Consider the following 8,145-nt stretch of genomic DNA (forward strand, 5'->3'; position numbering starts at 1 on the left):
AGGACGCTCGTGCCAGAGTTGCCTGGGCTCCATTTCCAGTGCAAGGACTCTGCTGCAGAACCTCCAAGTGCCAAACGGGACAAGTGATTCACCGTGCCACGAGCACCAGCACCAGCACCACCGGCACCAACACGAAGGCCAAGGGGAGAAAGGCGACCCATGGAGTCCCAAAGAAACTTCTCCACCAGCATGGCACAGGGGCCTAAGTGGAGATGGGTCATGCAACCATTGCTTTCTGAAAGCAAAGGTCCTCCCCGCACTGAGGAAAGACCCAAGCCCGCCCTAGATTGTGAGAGCAAGACAACTGGACATCCGACTCTGCCCATCCTACCTCTCAGTCAGTTGTCTCGTCCAGCTTGGCCCCGGACCAAAGCGGGTGGACGCCATGAGACGCGGCCGGCCTCTGAAGTGTCTGGGGCGGTGGGGAAACTCTCCTCTCCTAGCTGCTTTCCCGCCTGCCTCGTGATCCCGTGACCTGGTGGAGGGGCGCCCGAGGACCCTTATCAATCCCCTCTTGCGGTTTCTTTCTTTCTCTTGGTTGCCGGCTTCAAACCCAAAACGGTGGGCCTGGAATTAGCGATTTAGCATCTCGGACCTAGAGGGACAAGTGTGGCTCCTGACCGCGCTAGTCGGCTTGGCAAGGAACAGAGAACGTTCCGCTGGCTTTTTCCCCCCGCACGGTTACCTACAAAGCACCGTGCCCACCACACGCAGAGAGGAAAAAGAATGATGAGCAGTACCTTCGCCCAAGAACACAAACAAGCGTGCCCTGGACGAGGAAGTCGAGCCACCCACAGGCCGCCCTCAGTATCACCACCAGTCTTCCTCTGCCCCATCGCCTCAAATGAACTTACTCCTTGCCCCATCTACACCCTCTGAAGAAGAAGACGAAGAAGAAGAAGAAGGAGCAGAAGAAGGAGAAGGAGAAGGAGGTGAAGAAGTTGAAGAAGGAGAAGAACAGTGATTGGAATGGCGTGGCAGAGGGAAGGGGAATGTCGCCTGATGCTGGGGGAAATCCGTTGAAAAGAGAGACAAATACTGGCTGATCTGCCTTCTCTGTGCCATAGGAAGGAGGCAAAAGGACAGCAAGTGTGTGAGCACGTGCGTCATAAAGCACAAAGCAGTGGGGTCCTGGGATGGGATGGGGCAGCGGGAGGTGGGAGGGGTGCAATAGGCTAAGGAAGAAAGCGGGGTCAGGACCGTCTTTTCCTAGTAAGGATCAACGGAATCACCACATCAGCTATGGCAAACCCATGGACTGTGGAACGCCCGTAGTGTTGGAAGGCAAGCACAATATCCAGGTCGGCAGAGCAAACAAACATACATGTCACACGCCAAGAAGGAAACCAACAGTCATCCTCCTCCAGGAGGGAAATCTCTTTATACCTTACGTTATAGTGCGTTTTGAGCCCCTACATTGGAAAGATGACTCTAGAAGTCAACTAGTGTAATTAAGGTAGAAACAGAGAATAATAACAAGCAAAAAAAAAAAAAAATAAATAAATAAAATGAACAGAAAATACAAAAAAAATAAAAAATAAAAAAAATAAAAAATGAACGAATACCCCCCCAAAAAAAGAAAGAAATAATAAACAAGACAACTAAGGTTGAAAAGGAGCTGAAGAAATGAATCCAAAGTTTCAGCGAGCCTGTGTCTTTCTGAAGGAGCTCGCCTTGGAACATGACCTCCGGCCCTGAAGGGAGAAAAGCATATGTGCTACAGTCGCGGCATGTTTTGGTGGCAGGATCCTGATCGCTAGAAGAGTGGCTCATGAGAAAGCACAGAAATTGGAGTGGACCTCAGTCGGGAGCAAAGTTGAGGCAAGGGTTTCTTGTTGTCCGGGGAGGGGTTGTCGTCAGGCAGGGGACTGGGGTGGGGAGAGCCCTCAAGGGGAGAGGGTAGGTGGGCAGACATGTGTTTCCACAAGTGTGTTAGGATCTGAAGGGCGAGCCCACGGAATTCCTCCCCAGCCCGCATGTGTGTGCTGAACTTGGAAGCCCTGCAGTGACTGTCTAGCAGGCAAGTCTGGAAGGCCAAAGGCCCTTGGAATCATTTGCATCCTGAGCCCTTTGGTGCAGGGCCAGATCGGAAGTGCGTGCGGGGCTTCGTCATGGGGAATTCCCGGAGAAAAGTGTCGGTGGTGGGATGTATGGAGTGGGAGTGAGCACGCCCTGGGACGCCTCAGCCAATGAGGAGCTTGCGCGTGCGGGGGTGGGGCTGTGGGAAAGCCATGAAAGGCCCGAGGGGGCGGGGCCCAGGCTCTTTCTCAGAGAAGCACCCTCTGAGGGAAGGAGGCTTCGTTGTGCAGAGGCAGGTAGGAGATGGAAAGACGCGTGGGCCTTGTTTGCAGAGACGCGGGGGCTGCTTCTGCGCACGGGGGAGGTGCATGTCCGTCTCCCTTCAACGTCTTCCCCGGAGGGCAAGGTTGTCGGCCCAGCGCCGCTGGTGCGGATGCCCTTCGGGAACCCTGTGTCCGTGAGGGGCCGTCGCCGGTGGTCGGGCGGCCCCAGCGGGGTGACTTGGCTCCTGGGTCAGCAGGGCTGGCGCCTGGCCACCAAGTCGCCCTGAGTTGCAGGGGGCCGTGTGGGGTCGGGGCTGGGCTTCAGAATCTGGGGAACACCTGCCACGTGAATGCAGCAATGCAGTGTCTGAGCCACACGCCGCCCCTGGCCGGCTGGATGGTGTCCCAGCAGCACGCCACCCTCTGTCCGGCCAGCACCTCCTGCACGCTCTGTGCCGTGCGAGCTCACTGGACCCGAGCCCTCCTTCACCCGGGAGAGGTGATCTGGCCCCGCAAGCACCTGCTGGCGGGCTTCCACAGACACCAGCAGGACGATGCCCACGAGTTTCTGATATTCACTCTGAATGCCATGCAGCAAGGGTGCTTGAGTGCATCGCAGCCGGCGGGCCATCCCTCCGAGGACACCACCCTCATCCGGCAGATCTTCGGCGGGACTTGGAGGTCTCAGATCCAGTGTGTCCACCGCCTCGGAGTCTCGGACACGTTTGCCCCTTATCTGGACATCAGCCTGGATATCACGGCGGCTCAGAGTGTGGAACAAGCTCTGAGAGAGCTGGTGAAGCCTGAGAAGCTGGACGCTGAAAACGCCTATGACTGTGGCGTTTGTCTCCGGAAGGTGCCTGCCACCAAGAGGTTGACTTTGCACAGCACGTCCCAGGTCCTGGGGCTGGTGCTGAAGCGGTTGACACAGGTGAGCGGGGCCAAAAGGGCTCAGGAAGTGCGCTATCCCCAGTGCCTCGGCCTGCAGCCCTACACGTCTGAGCGGAAGGCAGGGCCACTGGGCTACGTGCTCTATGCCGTGCTGGTGCACTCCGAGTGGAGCTGTGAGCGAGGACACTACTTTTCTTACGTGCGAGCGGGCAACAGCCAGTGGTATAAGATGGACGATGCCAAGGTGAGCGCCTGTGACGAGAGTGCTGCCCTGAGCCAGAGCGCCTAAGTGCTCTTCTACTCCCGGGAGGGTGCGTGGCAAGGGGGTGCTGGGGGAGGGGCAGCGGCCCCCCTCACGGCTGACCCCACACACCCCGGGGAGCCTGACCCCGCCGGCCCCGGGGAGCCTGCGGGAGTCGCCAGCCGCAGAGCTCCTGGGTCGCAGGTGTCCACGGGGGACACAGAGGTCGAAGGAATCAGCTTAGAGCAGTGGAGACGCCTCCAAGAGCAGAAGCGGCCGAAGCCGACCTTCGACCTCCGGAAGACCCAGTCAGCCCTGCCTGCCGGCGCAGTCGTGATTCACCAGTCCAACCACGGAGGAGGGAGACACGGCAAGCTGCCTGAACAGGAGCATGACCGGCTCGGCCATTCCAGCATGGACAGCCCGCCTCCGGGCCTCACGAGCGTTGGCAACGGCCCTTATGCCAGCGGGAGGGCCCGAGCGACCAAGAGGAAGAACAAGAAGCCGCGGCCATCTCTGGGGCTGTGGCTCTGAGGTAGGCTCTGAGGCACATGCGTGAAGACGCCCAGGCACACTCTGCGTGCGGCACGCCCTGTGTGACCCACCAAGTGTTCCGGCGAGGAGCGAGTTCCTCTCGGCGGTGTGGCTGGTGCAGCCTCTTGGAAAAAGGCGGGGCCTGCAGTGTGCCCGGGGCCGCGGTGTTCACCTGGATCGCGCTGAGCAGCCGAGCTCTCGAGGGCTGGCTCTGCTGGGAAGTTCCTGGAGAGCATGGGGTGCGTGACAGGGTCTGAGCACGATCCGAGGGCCTCACTCTTCTGCGGGGGTGGGAGAGTCCTCTCTGGACGGGACTTTGGGTGTGGGTTTGCCTTTCTTTCCCCGTCTGCATTCTCTGGCCGCACCGCTGGCCTCTGGTGAGTGATGCGGCAGGGAGACGCCTCCCAGTACGCCCACAGCCAACGGAGCAAGGAGACGATCTCCTGAGCCCTCCGGGGTGCAGGGAGGAGCGGGTGCAGGTCCGTGAATCATCTCCTTCTGGCCGGTCAGGCTCTCGATAACGCCCCACACGTCGAGCAGGGTCCGGGGAGAAGATGGGCGACCAGGCTCTATATGTGGAATGTCCTTGGGAGGTGTAGTGCTACTTGGGAAAGGGACCTCCGGCAGGAATGACGCAGGGATGTGTTCGTCACCGGCAGGACGCTCGTGCCAGAGTTGCCTGGGCTCCATTTCCAGTGCAAGGACTCTGCTGCAGAACCTCCAAGTGCCAAACGGGACAAGTGATTCACCGTGCCACGAGCACCAGCACCAGCACCACCGGCACCAACACGAAGGCCAAGGGGAGAAAGGCGACCCATGGAGTCCCAAAGAAACTTCTCCACCAGCATGGCACAGGGGCCGAAGTGGAGATGGGTCATGCAACCATTGCTTTCTGAAAGCAAAGGTCCTCCCCGCACTGAGGAAAGACCCAAGCCCGCCCTAGATTGTGAGAGCAAGACAACTGGACATCCGACTCTGCCCATCCTACCTCTCAGTCAGTTGTCTCGTCCAGCTTGGCCCCGGACCAAAGCGGGTGGACGCCATGAGACGCGGCCGGCCTCTGAAGTGTCTGGGGCGGTGGGGAAACTCTCCTCTCCTAGCTGCTTTCCCGCCTGCCTCGTGATCCCGTGACCTGGTGGAGGGGCGCCCGAGGACCCTTATCAATCCCCTCTTGCGGTTTCTTTCTTTCTCTTGGTTGCCGGCTTCAAACCCAAAACGGTGGGCCTGGAATTAGCGATTTAGCATCTCGGACCTAGAGGGACAAGTGTGGCTCCTGACCGCGCTAGTCGGCTTGGCAAGGAACAGAGAACGTTCCGCTGGCTTTTTCCCCCCGCACGGTTACCTACAAAGCACCGTGCCCACCACACGCAGAGAGGAAAAAGAATGATGAGCAGTACCTTCGCCCAAGAACACAAACAAGCGTGCCCTGGACGAGGAAGTCGAGCCACCCACAGGCCGCCCTCAGTATCACCACCAGTCTTCCTCTGCCCCATCGCCTCAAATGAACTTACTCCTTGCCCCATCTACACCCTCTGAAGAAGAAGACGAAGAAGAAGAAGAAGGAGCAGAAGAAGGAGAAGGAGAAGGAGGTGAAGAAGTTGAAGAAGGAGAAGAACAGTGATTGGAATGGCGTGGCAGAGGGAAGGGGAATGTCGCCTGATGCTGGGGGAAATCCGTTGAAAAGAGAGACAAATACTGGCTGATCTGCCTTCTCTGTGCCATCGGAAGGAGGCAAAAGGACAGCAAGTGTGTGAGCACGTGCGTCATAAAGCACAAAGCAGTGGGGTCCTGGGATGGGATGGGGCAGCGGGAGGTGGGAGGGGTGCAATAGGCTAAGGAAGAAAGCGGGGTCAGGACCGTCTTTTCCTAGTAAGGATCAACGGAATCACCACATCAGCTATGGCAAACCCATGGACTGTGGAACGCCCGTAGTGTTGGAAGGCAAGCACAATATCCAGGTCGGCAGAGCAAACAAACATACATGTCACACGCCAAGAAGGAAACCAACAGTCATCCTCCTCCAGGAGGGAAATCTCTTTATACCTTACGTTATAGTGCGTTTTGAGCCCCTACATTGGAAAGATGACTCTAGAAGTCAACTAGTGTAATTAAGGTAGAAACAGAGAATAATAGCAAGAAAAAAAAAAAAAATAAATAAATAAAATGAACAGAAAATACAAAAAAAATAAAAAATAAAAAAAATAAAAAATGAACGAATACCCCCCCAAAAAAAGAAAGAAATAATAAACAAGACAACTAAGGTTGAAAAGGAGCTGAAGAAATGAATCCAAAGTTTCAGCGAGCCTGTGTCTTTCTGAAGGAGCTCGCCTTGGAACATGACCTCCGGCCCTGAAGGGAGAAAAGCATATGTGCTACAGTCGCAGCATGTTTTGGTGGCAGGATCCTGATCGCTAGAAGAGTGGCTCATGAGAAAGCACAGAAATTGGAGTGGACCTCAGTCGGGAGCAAAGTTGAGGCAAGGGTTTCTTGTTGTCCGGGGAGGGGTTGTCGTCAGGCAGGGGACTGGGGTGGGGAGAGCCCTCAAGGGGAGAGGGTAGGTGGGCAGACATGTGTTTCCACAAGTGTGTTAGGATCTGAAGGGCGAGCCCACGGAATTCCTCCCCAGCCCGCATGTGTGTGCTGAACTTGGAAGCCCTGCAGTGACTGTCTAGCAGGCAAGTCTGGAAGGCCAAAGGCCCTTGGAATCATTTGCATCCTGAGCCCTTTGGTGCAGGGCCAGATCGGAAGTGCGTGCGGGGCTTCGTCATGGGGAATTCCCGGAGAAAAGTGTCGGTGGTGGGATGTCTGGAGTGGGAGTGAGCACGCCCTGGGACGCCTCAGCCAATGAGGAGCTTGCGCGTGCGGGGGTGGGGCTGTGGGAAAGCCATGAAAGGCCCGAGGGGGCGGGGCCCAGGCTCTTTCTCAGAGAAGCACCCTCTGAGGGAAGGAGGCTTCGTTGTGCAGAGGCAGGTAGGAGATGGAAAGACGCGTGGGCCTTGTTTGCAGAGACGCGGGGGCTGCTTCTGCGCACGGGGGAGGTGTATGTCCGTCTCCCTTCAACGTCTTCCCCGGAGGGCAAGGTTGTCGGCCCAGCGCCGCTGGTGCGGATGCCCTTCGGGAACCCTGTGTCCGTGAGGGGCCGTCGCCGGTGGTCGGGCGGCCCCAGCGGGGTGACTTGGCTCCTGGGTCAGCAGGGCTGGCGCCTGGCCACCAAGTCGCCCTGAGTTGCAGGGGGCCGTGTGGGGTCGGGGCTGGGCTTCAGAATCTGGGGAACACCTGCCACGTGAATGCAGCAATGCAGTGTCTGAGCCACACGCCGCCCCTGGCCGGCTGGATGGTGTCCCAGCAGCACGCCACCCTCTGTCCGGCCAGCACCTCCTGCACGCTCTGTGCCGTGCGAGCTCACTGGACCCGAGCCCTCCTTCACCCGGGAGAGGTGATCTGGCCCCGCAAGCACCTGCTGGCGGGCTTCCACAGACACCAGCAGGACGATGCCCACGAGTTTCTGATATTCACTCTGAATGCCATGCAGCAAGGGTGCTTGAGTGCATCGCAGCCGGCGGGCCATCCCTCCGAGGACACCACCCTCATCCGGCAGATCTTCGGCGGGACTTGGAGGTCTCAGATCCAGTGTGTCCACCGCCTCGGAGTCTCGGACACGTTTGCCCCTTATCTGGACATCAGCCTGGATATCACGGCGGCTCAGAGTGTGGAACAAGCTCTGAGAGAGCTGGTGAAGCCTGAGAAGCTGGACGCTGAAAACGCCTATGACTGTGGCGTTTGTCTCCGGAAGGTGCCTGCCACCAAGAGGTTGACTTTGCACAGCACGTCCCAGGTCCTGGGGCTGGTGCTGAAGCGGTTGACACAGGTGAGCGGGGCCAAAAGGGCTCAGGAAGTGCGCTATCCCCAGTGCCTCGGCCTGCAGCCCTACACGTCTGAGCGGAAGGCAGGGCCACTGGGCTACGTGCTCTATGCCGTGCTGGTGCACTCCGAGTGGAGCTGTGAGCGAGGACACTACTTTTCTTACGTGCGAGCGGGCAACAGCCAGTGGTATAAGATGGACGATGCCAAGGTGAGCGCCTGTGACGAGAGTGCTGCCCTGAGCCAGAGCGCCTAAGGGCTCTTCTACTCCCGGGAGGGTGCGTGGCAAGGGGGTGCTGGGGGAGGGGCAGCGGCCCCCCTCACGGCTGACCCCAC

The sequence above is a fragment of the Cervus elaphus genome, chromosome 20, assembly GCF_910594005.1.
Source record: "Cervus elaphus chromosome 20, mCerEla1.1, whole genome shotgun sequence".
Taxonomy (NCBI): Eukaryota; Metazoa; Chordata; class Mammalia; order Artiodactyla; family Cervidae; genus Cervus; species Cervus elaphus.